The 8462-nt window shown below is 35.1% G+C and overlaps 1 non-coding gene across 1 annotated transcript; it reads right to left on the minus strand.

Annotated features, from left to right (window-relative positions):
* Positions 1–2433: 2433 nt before the first annotated feature.
* Positions 2434–2540, minus strand: LOC132648194 (U6 spliceosomal RNA). Its single transcript, XR_009586569.1, has one exon. It is a non-coding gene; the product is annotated as a U6 spliceosomal RNA (small nuclear RNA).
* Between the last annotated feature and the right edge of the window lie 5922 nt (positions 2541–8462).

Consider the following 8462-nt stretch of genomic DNA (forward strand, 5'->3'; position numbering starts at 1 on the left):
AGGAACAGTAACTAAAGATACAAATGTAGAAATAAATTAACCAAGACTATTAAAGATATTATAAAAACAAGGCATAAATAAGTGGAAGGATATCCTATGTTCATGAATGGAAAAACTAATGTGCTTATAATAGTCATTGTACTGAAAGAAACTTAGAGATCCAATGTGATTCTCATTAGAATTGACTTGATACTAGTAGTTTAAAAGAGCTTAAAATATTTTTGGTTGTGAGCCTAGCCTTTAACGGCTGAGCCATCTATCACCTCCCCCTGAGCAGAGTACAGGCCACAGTAGAGGACAATGCAGCCACTTTTGATGAGAACTGATAGACTAAGATCAGAAAGGAGAGGAGAACCTCCCCTATCAGTGGACTTGGGGAGGGGCATGCATGCAGAAAGGGTAGGGAGGGTGGGATTGGGAGGGGAGGAGGGAGGGGCTTATGGGGGGATACAAAATGAATAAAGTGTAATTAATAAAAAATTTTAAAAAAAGAGCTTAAAATAATTATAAAATTTGTATGGAGCCACAAACAATACAAATGCTAAAGCAATAGTAAAAAAAAAGAGGAAACCAAATTGACTCAGAATAAAAACAAACAAAAAAAAACTGCAAAGCAAGAAAAAGCAAGAAGATTTAACATTAACAGAATCATGGTGATTCTGAGGGAATTCACTTACAAGAGGGAATACTCACAAAAATCACTTCGTATATAGACTAATAATAAAAATATATAAGGAACACAAGGCATTTAATGGAAATCAAACAAATAATATCATTAAAAATGAGTAATTTTTTTCAAGCATGTTCCCCAAAGAGACAAAAACAAGGTTTCCAGACATTTGAAAAGTAATATGTATATATTATATATAAAATATATTATATATGTATAAAATATATTTTATATATAATATTTTTATATAATTATATATAATATTTTATATAAAATAAAAACATAATATAATATTTTCTATATTTTATATAAAATAAAAACATAAAGTAATTCACAAATATATATTACCTCAAATCTATTTGATTTGGAACTACGAAAAAGTATGTTGGTAGTGATTTGTAGAAATGGTGACTTTTAAACATGGCTGTTATATGAATAAGTGGGTCAATTTTAGAGAACCGTGTAGAGTTTTACAATGCAGAAACTACTTCTGGGCGTAAACTTAAATTAAAATCACTATGAGTGCATTTCCGCACGTCCATGTTCACTCTAACTTTACTTACAATCACCACAATATGCAAACCACATTTTTATGTTTAACATATGTTAGTTGTGTACGATGGAAAAACTTTACATTATTAAATGGAAGAAAATCATATCTGAAACAAATTATAATTTTAGAGTATATTGTGTTAAGTGAACTAACCCAGGCCTAGAAAGAAAGACACAGAGTGATCTTAATGCTATATGGGTCTTAAAAATATTAAATTCAATTAACTAGAGACTTTGAAGTATCAAAAATCATGAAAGTGGTGAGGGAGAAAAGAGGTGCTATTAGACAAGCTTAGTGACTTTTGGTAATCTATTATACAGCAAGGTGACTGACGTTAACAATTTGTTTGTCAAAACTGCCAGAAGAAATACTTGCAAATGGTCTCACCCCAAGACATGGTAGAAGTTTAAATACTCAGTCGACTTCACAGAATAAAGGTATTCTATTAGGACTAGATTCTCCCCTAGTCCCTATTCTGTAGCTACCCACAGGTTCTCAGTTCATGGAGTGGGCATTAGATCTGGACAGAAAGTCTGATTACCGCAATAACATTAATGTCACTATTGCAGCAGCAGACATATATTGTCAGGTCAATAATTTTTGCAATTTGCCTGTTTCAAAACTGGTTGAGAATAATGATTCCTATTCATCTCCTATAGCATGCAGAGCATCTTCAGGCATTGTGAGATGTACCAAGAGAAGCTAGTGAGTACTAGTGTATTATTTTCAAGCGTGCAGACTCAAGTATGTGGTATCCACAACCAAAGCATCTTAATTTTCAAATTCTGTAGGGGAGCCAAGAGTGTTGGTAATAGCATATAGTGCTTGGGAGTCTATGTGTTCCCATTGACCAACAATCCAAAAAGAAACAACCTTTTCCTGGGTCTAGGATTTCATTTAAGAGCATGAGATATCTAGTTGGAGCATTATGTTCTCATTGCTGCATAACTCCATTAGAACTCTTTTTATATGTGGAGGTAAACATGTAAATATGCTAGAAAAGCTTCTGTAATAGTTAAACATTTCCATATAGATCCTTTCTGACCCCAATTTAACCCCTCCTATCCTATTATTCTCCTTTAACTCTTTATACCATGTGCTTTATCATCCCTCCATTGATTGCCCCTTCCCTGATGGTCCCTTAATAAATTCCTTACTACTGGGGTACACAAAATTGAGCACAAATATCTGAATATTAAAGCTAACATCAAAAAACATTCAACCTTTGAAAAATTTGCATTTAATTCTTGTGTAGGAGCCATGTAAATCTTTTCTGTACTGTTCCATTTTAGTAATGATATGTTGTAGCAAGAAATAATTCTATAGTCCTTTAAAATATTTTGTTGGACATCTATTATATTCCAGACCCTGAATAGGAAAGTTCAAACTTGCCCCAGATTGATTTCCAAAGTGGTTGTACAAGTTTACATTCCCACCAGCAATGGAGGAGGGTTCCCCTTTCTCCACAACCTCTCCAACATGTGTTGTCACTTGAGTTGTTAACCTTTGCCATTCTGATGGGTGTAAGATGAAATCTCAGGCTCGTTTTGATTTGCATCTCTCTGATGGCTAAGGATGTTGAGCATCTCTTTAGTTGTTTCTGTGTCATTCTATATTCTTCTACAGAAAATTCTGTTTAGTTCTGCACCCCATTTTTTTAATTGGATTACTTGATTTATTTTTTTTTAATTTCTTTAGTTTTTTATATATTCTGGGTATCAGCCCTCTGTCAGATATAGGGTTGGTGAAGATCCTTTCCCGGTCTGTAGGCTGTCATTGTGTTGTAATGACAATGTCTTTTGCTGAAGCTTTTCAGTTTCATGAGGTCCCATTTAATGATTGTTCTTCTTAGAGCCTGGAATGTAAACTTGTACAACCACTTTGGAAATCAACCTAGCGCTTTCTCAGACAATTAAGAATAGCGCTTCCTCAAGACCCAGCTATACCACTCCTAGGCATATATCCAAAAGAAGCTCAAGTACACAACAAGGACATTTGTTCAACCATGTTTGTAGCAGGTTTATTCATAATAGCCAGAACCTGGAAACAACCCAGATGTCCATCAGTGGAGGAATGGATACTGAAATTGTGGTACTTTTACACAATGGAATACTACTCAGCAATTAAAAACAAGATACTCATGAAATTTGCAGGCAAATGGTAAGATCTATAAAAGATCATCCTGAGTGAGGTATTCCAGAAGCAGAAAGACACACATGATATATACTTACTTATATAGACCTATAAGATAGGATAAACATACTAAAATATGTGCACCTAAAGAAGATAAACAAGAAAGGGGACCTGGAGTAATATGATCAATCCTCACTTAGAAAGACAAATGGGATGGACATTGGAAGTAGGAGAAAACAAGTAACAGGACAGGAGCCTACCACAGAGGGCCTCTGAAAGACTCTACCTGGCAGTGCATCAAACAGATGCTGAGACTCATAACCAAACCTTCAGCAGAGTGCAGGGAATCATAATAAAAGGGGGAGTTAATATGACCGGGAGAGGACAGGAGCTCCACAAGGACAAAATATATCAGGACAATGGGATCCTCTATGATACTTTTTCCAACCAAGGACCATGTATGGGTATAACCTAGAACTCCTGCTCAGATGTAGACAATGGTAGCTCAGTATCCAAATGGGTTTTTCTAGTAAAGTGAACAGGAACTATTTCTGACATGAACTCAATGACTAGCTCCTTTACCCCACCCCCACCCCTGTTCCCGAGGGAGGAACAGCCATGCTAGGCCACAGAGGACATGACAGCCAGTCTTGAAGATACCTGATAAGTGAGGGTCAGATGCAAGGGGAGGAGGACTTCCCCTAGCAGTGAACTTGGAAAAGAGCAGGAAGAAGATGAGAGAGGGAGGGTGGGATTGGGAGGGAATGAAGGAGGTGGCTATGGCTGGGATACAAAGTAAATAACCTGTGATTAGTATAAAAAATTAATATAAAAATAATAAAAAAGAAAAGTTCAAATTTTATAAGTCTTATTTTAAAGTATATTAAGGGGTCAAAATCAAGACCTACTGACTCATACATCTATGTAAATAAAAAAGTTTAATAAACCTTGATTTAAAAATTAGCTGACTAGGAAACCCACTAGGATGGAAGAAAATTGTCTAAACCAATATGGTAAAAGAACTGCCGCAACTATCAACATGCATACATGTATATCATAATTATATAATACATTTGTCATATAGTGTATGTGTATATATAATAAAAAATATATATAAAACTTTAACAATACATGCACATGAAATATGCTTAATATACGTGGTACCAATAACTAAATGAATAACCATTGTGTGATGAGTAAAGTAATCATTCGTGAACAGATGTTAAAAATGGTTAAAGGGTAATATATACATGCACACATACATTCAAATATATATAATAAAACTAAAAAGGAAAATTCTAGTATTGGTGATATAATAAACACAAGTTTTCAACTAACATTTTCCTTCCCAGTCTCAAAGCCTATTACCAAAGCCTATAATGAGTCCATCTGAGACATAATCAGTCATTTGAAATCTTTTCAATTTTCTTCCTACCCAGTTCTCAATCTTTTGTCTAGAAGAAATAGCTGGGAGGACAGATATTTTAATTCTCCAATTTCAAGTCATTTTGAAACTTCCCAGGATAGACGCTACAGGTAAATCATCATGACTTAATCGCTCGTTCCTTTCTCAATAGCTCTGTAAGTTTAACGACTCCCACTGCGGTTGTCCCATGTTCACCTGACGCCTGCACACTCTTTGCCCCACCTACTTCTACTCTCCTGTACATCACTTACGATCCTTGCTATTATTTATTTAGTTTGTGGAAAAGTGCTACATAGTGACTTGGGATCGAAGAAAATTATTTAACATCTGTGCTTCATTTTCTACTTCCCCATCTGTAAAACTTGATGTCATAATATTTATCCAATCCTGCACAGGAGTGATATAAGAATTTACTCATGTTAGTAAGGAACATTTAGATGCAAGGCACGGCAGAAGTATAAAATGCTGCTATTATTTTTTGACAGTCCAGTCAAGCTCTATAAATACTGTGGTCAGGCCCTGAGAACCATATTATGGTCTGTAATGACTTGCAGGTGGGGCTCAGCCAGGAGAAAAGGAGCTCTCATGTTAGAGCCTCGTCACTCAGGTTGTGTAAATGTCACCTTATGCATTTTGTGGTGCAGCCTTTCGACTCCTTAACTGTGGAAATTAAGATTTTGCATTTTCCAACACCAAGAAGAATGAACTGTGGTGAGGGCATAAGCTTGATTTTAAAGAAAGATTTTCATTAAGTGGCTTTTGAGGTTTCAGATTAAATGATTTTCTTGTGTGGTGTCATGAGAAAAAGAAAAGAACAAGCACATAGAAAGTGACTCTTTCAAAAGGCACACACAGGGGCTTTGTAGCCAGCTGAGGACCATGGCTAAAATGTACAAATCTACAGGGAAAGCGACAATCATATTAGCAGTCTTTAATATATGTTATATTAAAGAATAGTGCCCACTGGATTAAGTGAATAGTAAGAAAATCTGGTCCTGGCCAGATTTTATTTGTCTTTATTATACAATCTGAATTTTACATTTATTTGTTTTGATTATTTTATACACAAGTAATGTGTTCACCTCATTTTTACTCTAGCCTCTGTTGGCTCTAACTCTTCCCATACCTACCACTGTCTCTCAAATTCCTGACCTTTCCTTCTTTGATTCTCATTGTTGCACACACATATATGTACAAAACTAAACTCATATAATTTCATAATGTTCACCTCTCTTTCTGTACTACAAGTTTCTTCCAGTTTAGGATCACTATACCGAAGTGAGTAGTATACTCATACAAATATTCAGCGCACATACTTGTATAAATAGTAACTGTAAGTATATACATACTATTTGTTTTAAATACGAAGGCCTTAATTTACAATGACCACACTTGAGTTAAAGCAACATAAGTAATTGACTTTTCAGTCTAGAAACTTATTATCATCATCATCATCATCATTTACAATTTATTCGCTTTGTATCCCAATTGAAGCCCCCTTCCTCATCTTCTCCCAGTCCCACTCTCCCTCCCTTTTCCTCCCCCATCCCTCTTCCTTGGTCCTCTGATAGGGGAAGTCCTTCTCCCCTACTGTCTTTCCCTAGTCTATCAGGTTCCACCAGGAATGCCTGGATCCTCTTCCTCTGTGGGCTGGCTAGGTCCCCCCACCAGGGAGAAGTGATCAAGGAGCAGGCAGCCAAGATTATACCAGAGAGTCTCCACTCCCCTTACTAAGGAACTCACATGGAGACTTAGCTACCTATGAGCTACCTCTCAGCAAGGGTTCTAGGCCCTCTCTATGCATGTTCTTTAGTTGATGGCTCAGTCTCTGCAGTCCCCTCTGGACCCTGCTTATTTTGGCTTTGTTGGTTTCCTTGTGTGGTTCCTGTCCCCTCTCGGTCCTTTTATTTCCCCCTTTTTCATTGTGCTCTGACCAAAATTTGGTTGTGAGTCTCAGCATCTGCTTTGATCCACTGCTGGGTGGAGTCTTTTAGAGGACACTGCTAGGTGGAGTCTTTTAGAGGTAGGTTCCCTTCCTGTTCCCTCTCTGACTATCCTGTTTTCCCTTCTGAATGAATGAAGCATCATCCCTACGATCCTCCTTCTTGCCTACCTTCTTTAGGTCTGTAGATTTTAGTATGTTTATACTATTTTACATGGCTAATATCCACTTACAAGTGAGTATGTGCCATACATGTCTTTCTGCTTCTGGGTTACCTCACTCAGGATGATCTTTTCTAGTTCTGTCCATTTGCCTGCAAATCTCATGGTTGCCTTGTTTTTAATAGCTGAGTAGTATTCCATTGTGTAAATGTACCACAATTTCTGTATTCATTCTTCAGTTGAGGAGCATCTATGTTGTTTCAAGATTCTGACTATTATGAATAAAGATGCTATGAACATAGTTAAGAGAATGTCCTTTTTGTATAGTTGAACATCTTTCAGATATAAGCCCAGGAGTGGTATACAAAACTTTCACTTGTTTAATTGATCTAATACAAGCAATATTTCTGTTATTTCACACTGTATTATACAAGAGGACAACTGAAAATTTTAGACAATGATGAGAATTATAAAAATGAACATATGATGTATGAGGAAAAAAGAACTTTAAAATATAGAGCAATTATTTAGTAAGTAAAAATTTAAGTGAATTTAAATGCTTTTTACAATATCCATAAATTTGGTATGCAGAGAAAAACTTAAAGAGGAAATGATAATTTATCATTTCATATTAAAAATATAGATACACTGAAATGTTTATTGAATAAACATCAAATGATCGTCAAATGTATAGCTTCAATTATGACTTGACTTTGCTAATGCTTAATCAAAATTTATAAACCAAACATGTATTAATAGATATGTACAACACAATTCTAATTTAAAAATTAATCAGTTTTCTTATCAAATTTTCATTAGTGCTGTATAATTTCTTCATGCTTTCTGTCTTCTCCTACTTCTCTTCCTTTCTCACCAATCTCATCTTCCTTTACATTTTCACCCCTATCCTTTTCTTCAATTCTTACTTCTGAATCTTCTTCGCTCACTACTTAAAGCAAAAGGATTTTTTTTGGGTTTTTTTTGTTTTGTTTTGTTTTTTGTTTTTTTACATTGTTGTCCAAACTGACTCTGAACTTCTTATAAGCTAAAAGTTGAAGAGATGGCCATCGACTTTTATGTAATCTAATTTAAATTCCAAGTGACTAAAGATCATGATTAGATTTTTGAACAAGTTTTCTAAATTATCAAAATGCATTATTTCATGTATGTATCATTGTATTTGTTTATGTTCATTTTCATGTATTTTTTAAAACTCTTATCAAAGTATAAAACACTTGAAACATCTAAAATCAAGTTGAGAGTAAATGGCTTTTTTGATGAGATCATCATTAGTTAAAAATGAAGTTTTTAATTCTACATAATTATATAGTAAATATTCTACATGGTTTTATATTATAGAAAATTACCTAATCATAATAAAAATAATTTCTTAGTTTAGTTTTTTTTCCCCCTTTGAAGCCAATTATCACTGAAGCACACTAAATAACAGGGGGACTGGAGAGGCAAGGGCTTTCCTTCTATACTCATCAGTGGTGTTCCCTGTATTTTCAGATGTATGGACATGTGATTATTACATCATCTGCCTGTTAAGTGGAAACAGAGTCTAAAGCAGAACC

Source organism: Meriones unguiculatus, chromosome 15 (assembly GCF_030254825.1).
Source record: "Meriones unguiculatus strain TT.TT164.6M chromosome 15, Bangor_MerUng_6.1, whole genome shotgun sequence".
Classification (NCBI taxonomy): Eukaryota; Metazoa; Chordata; class Mammalia; order Rodentia; family Muridae; genus Meriones; species Meriones unguiculatus.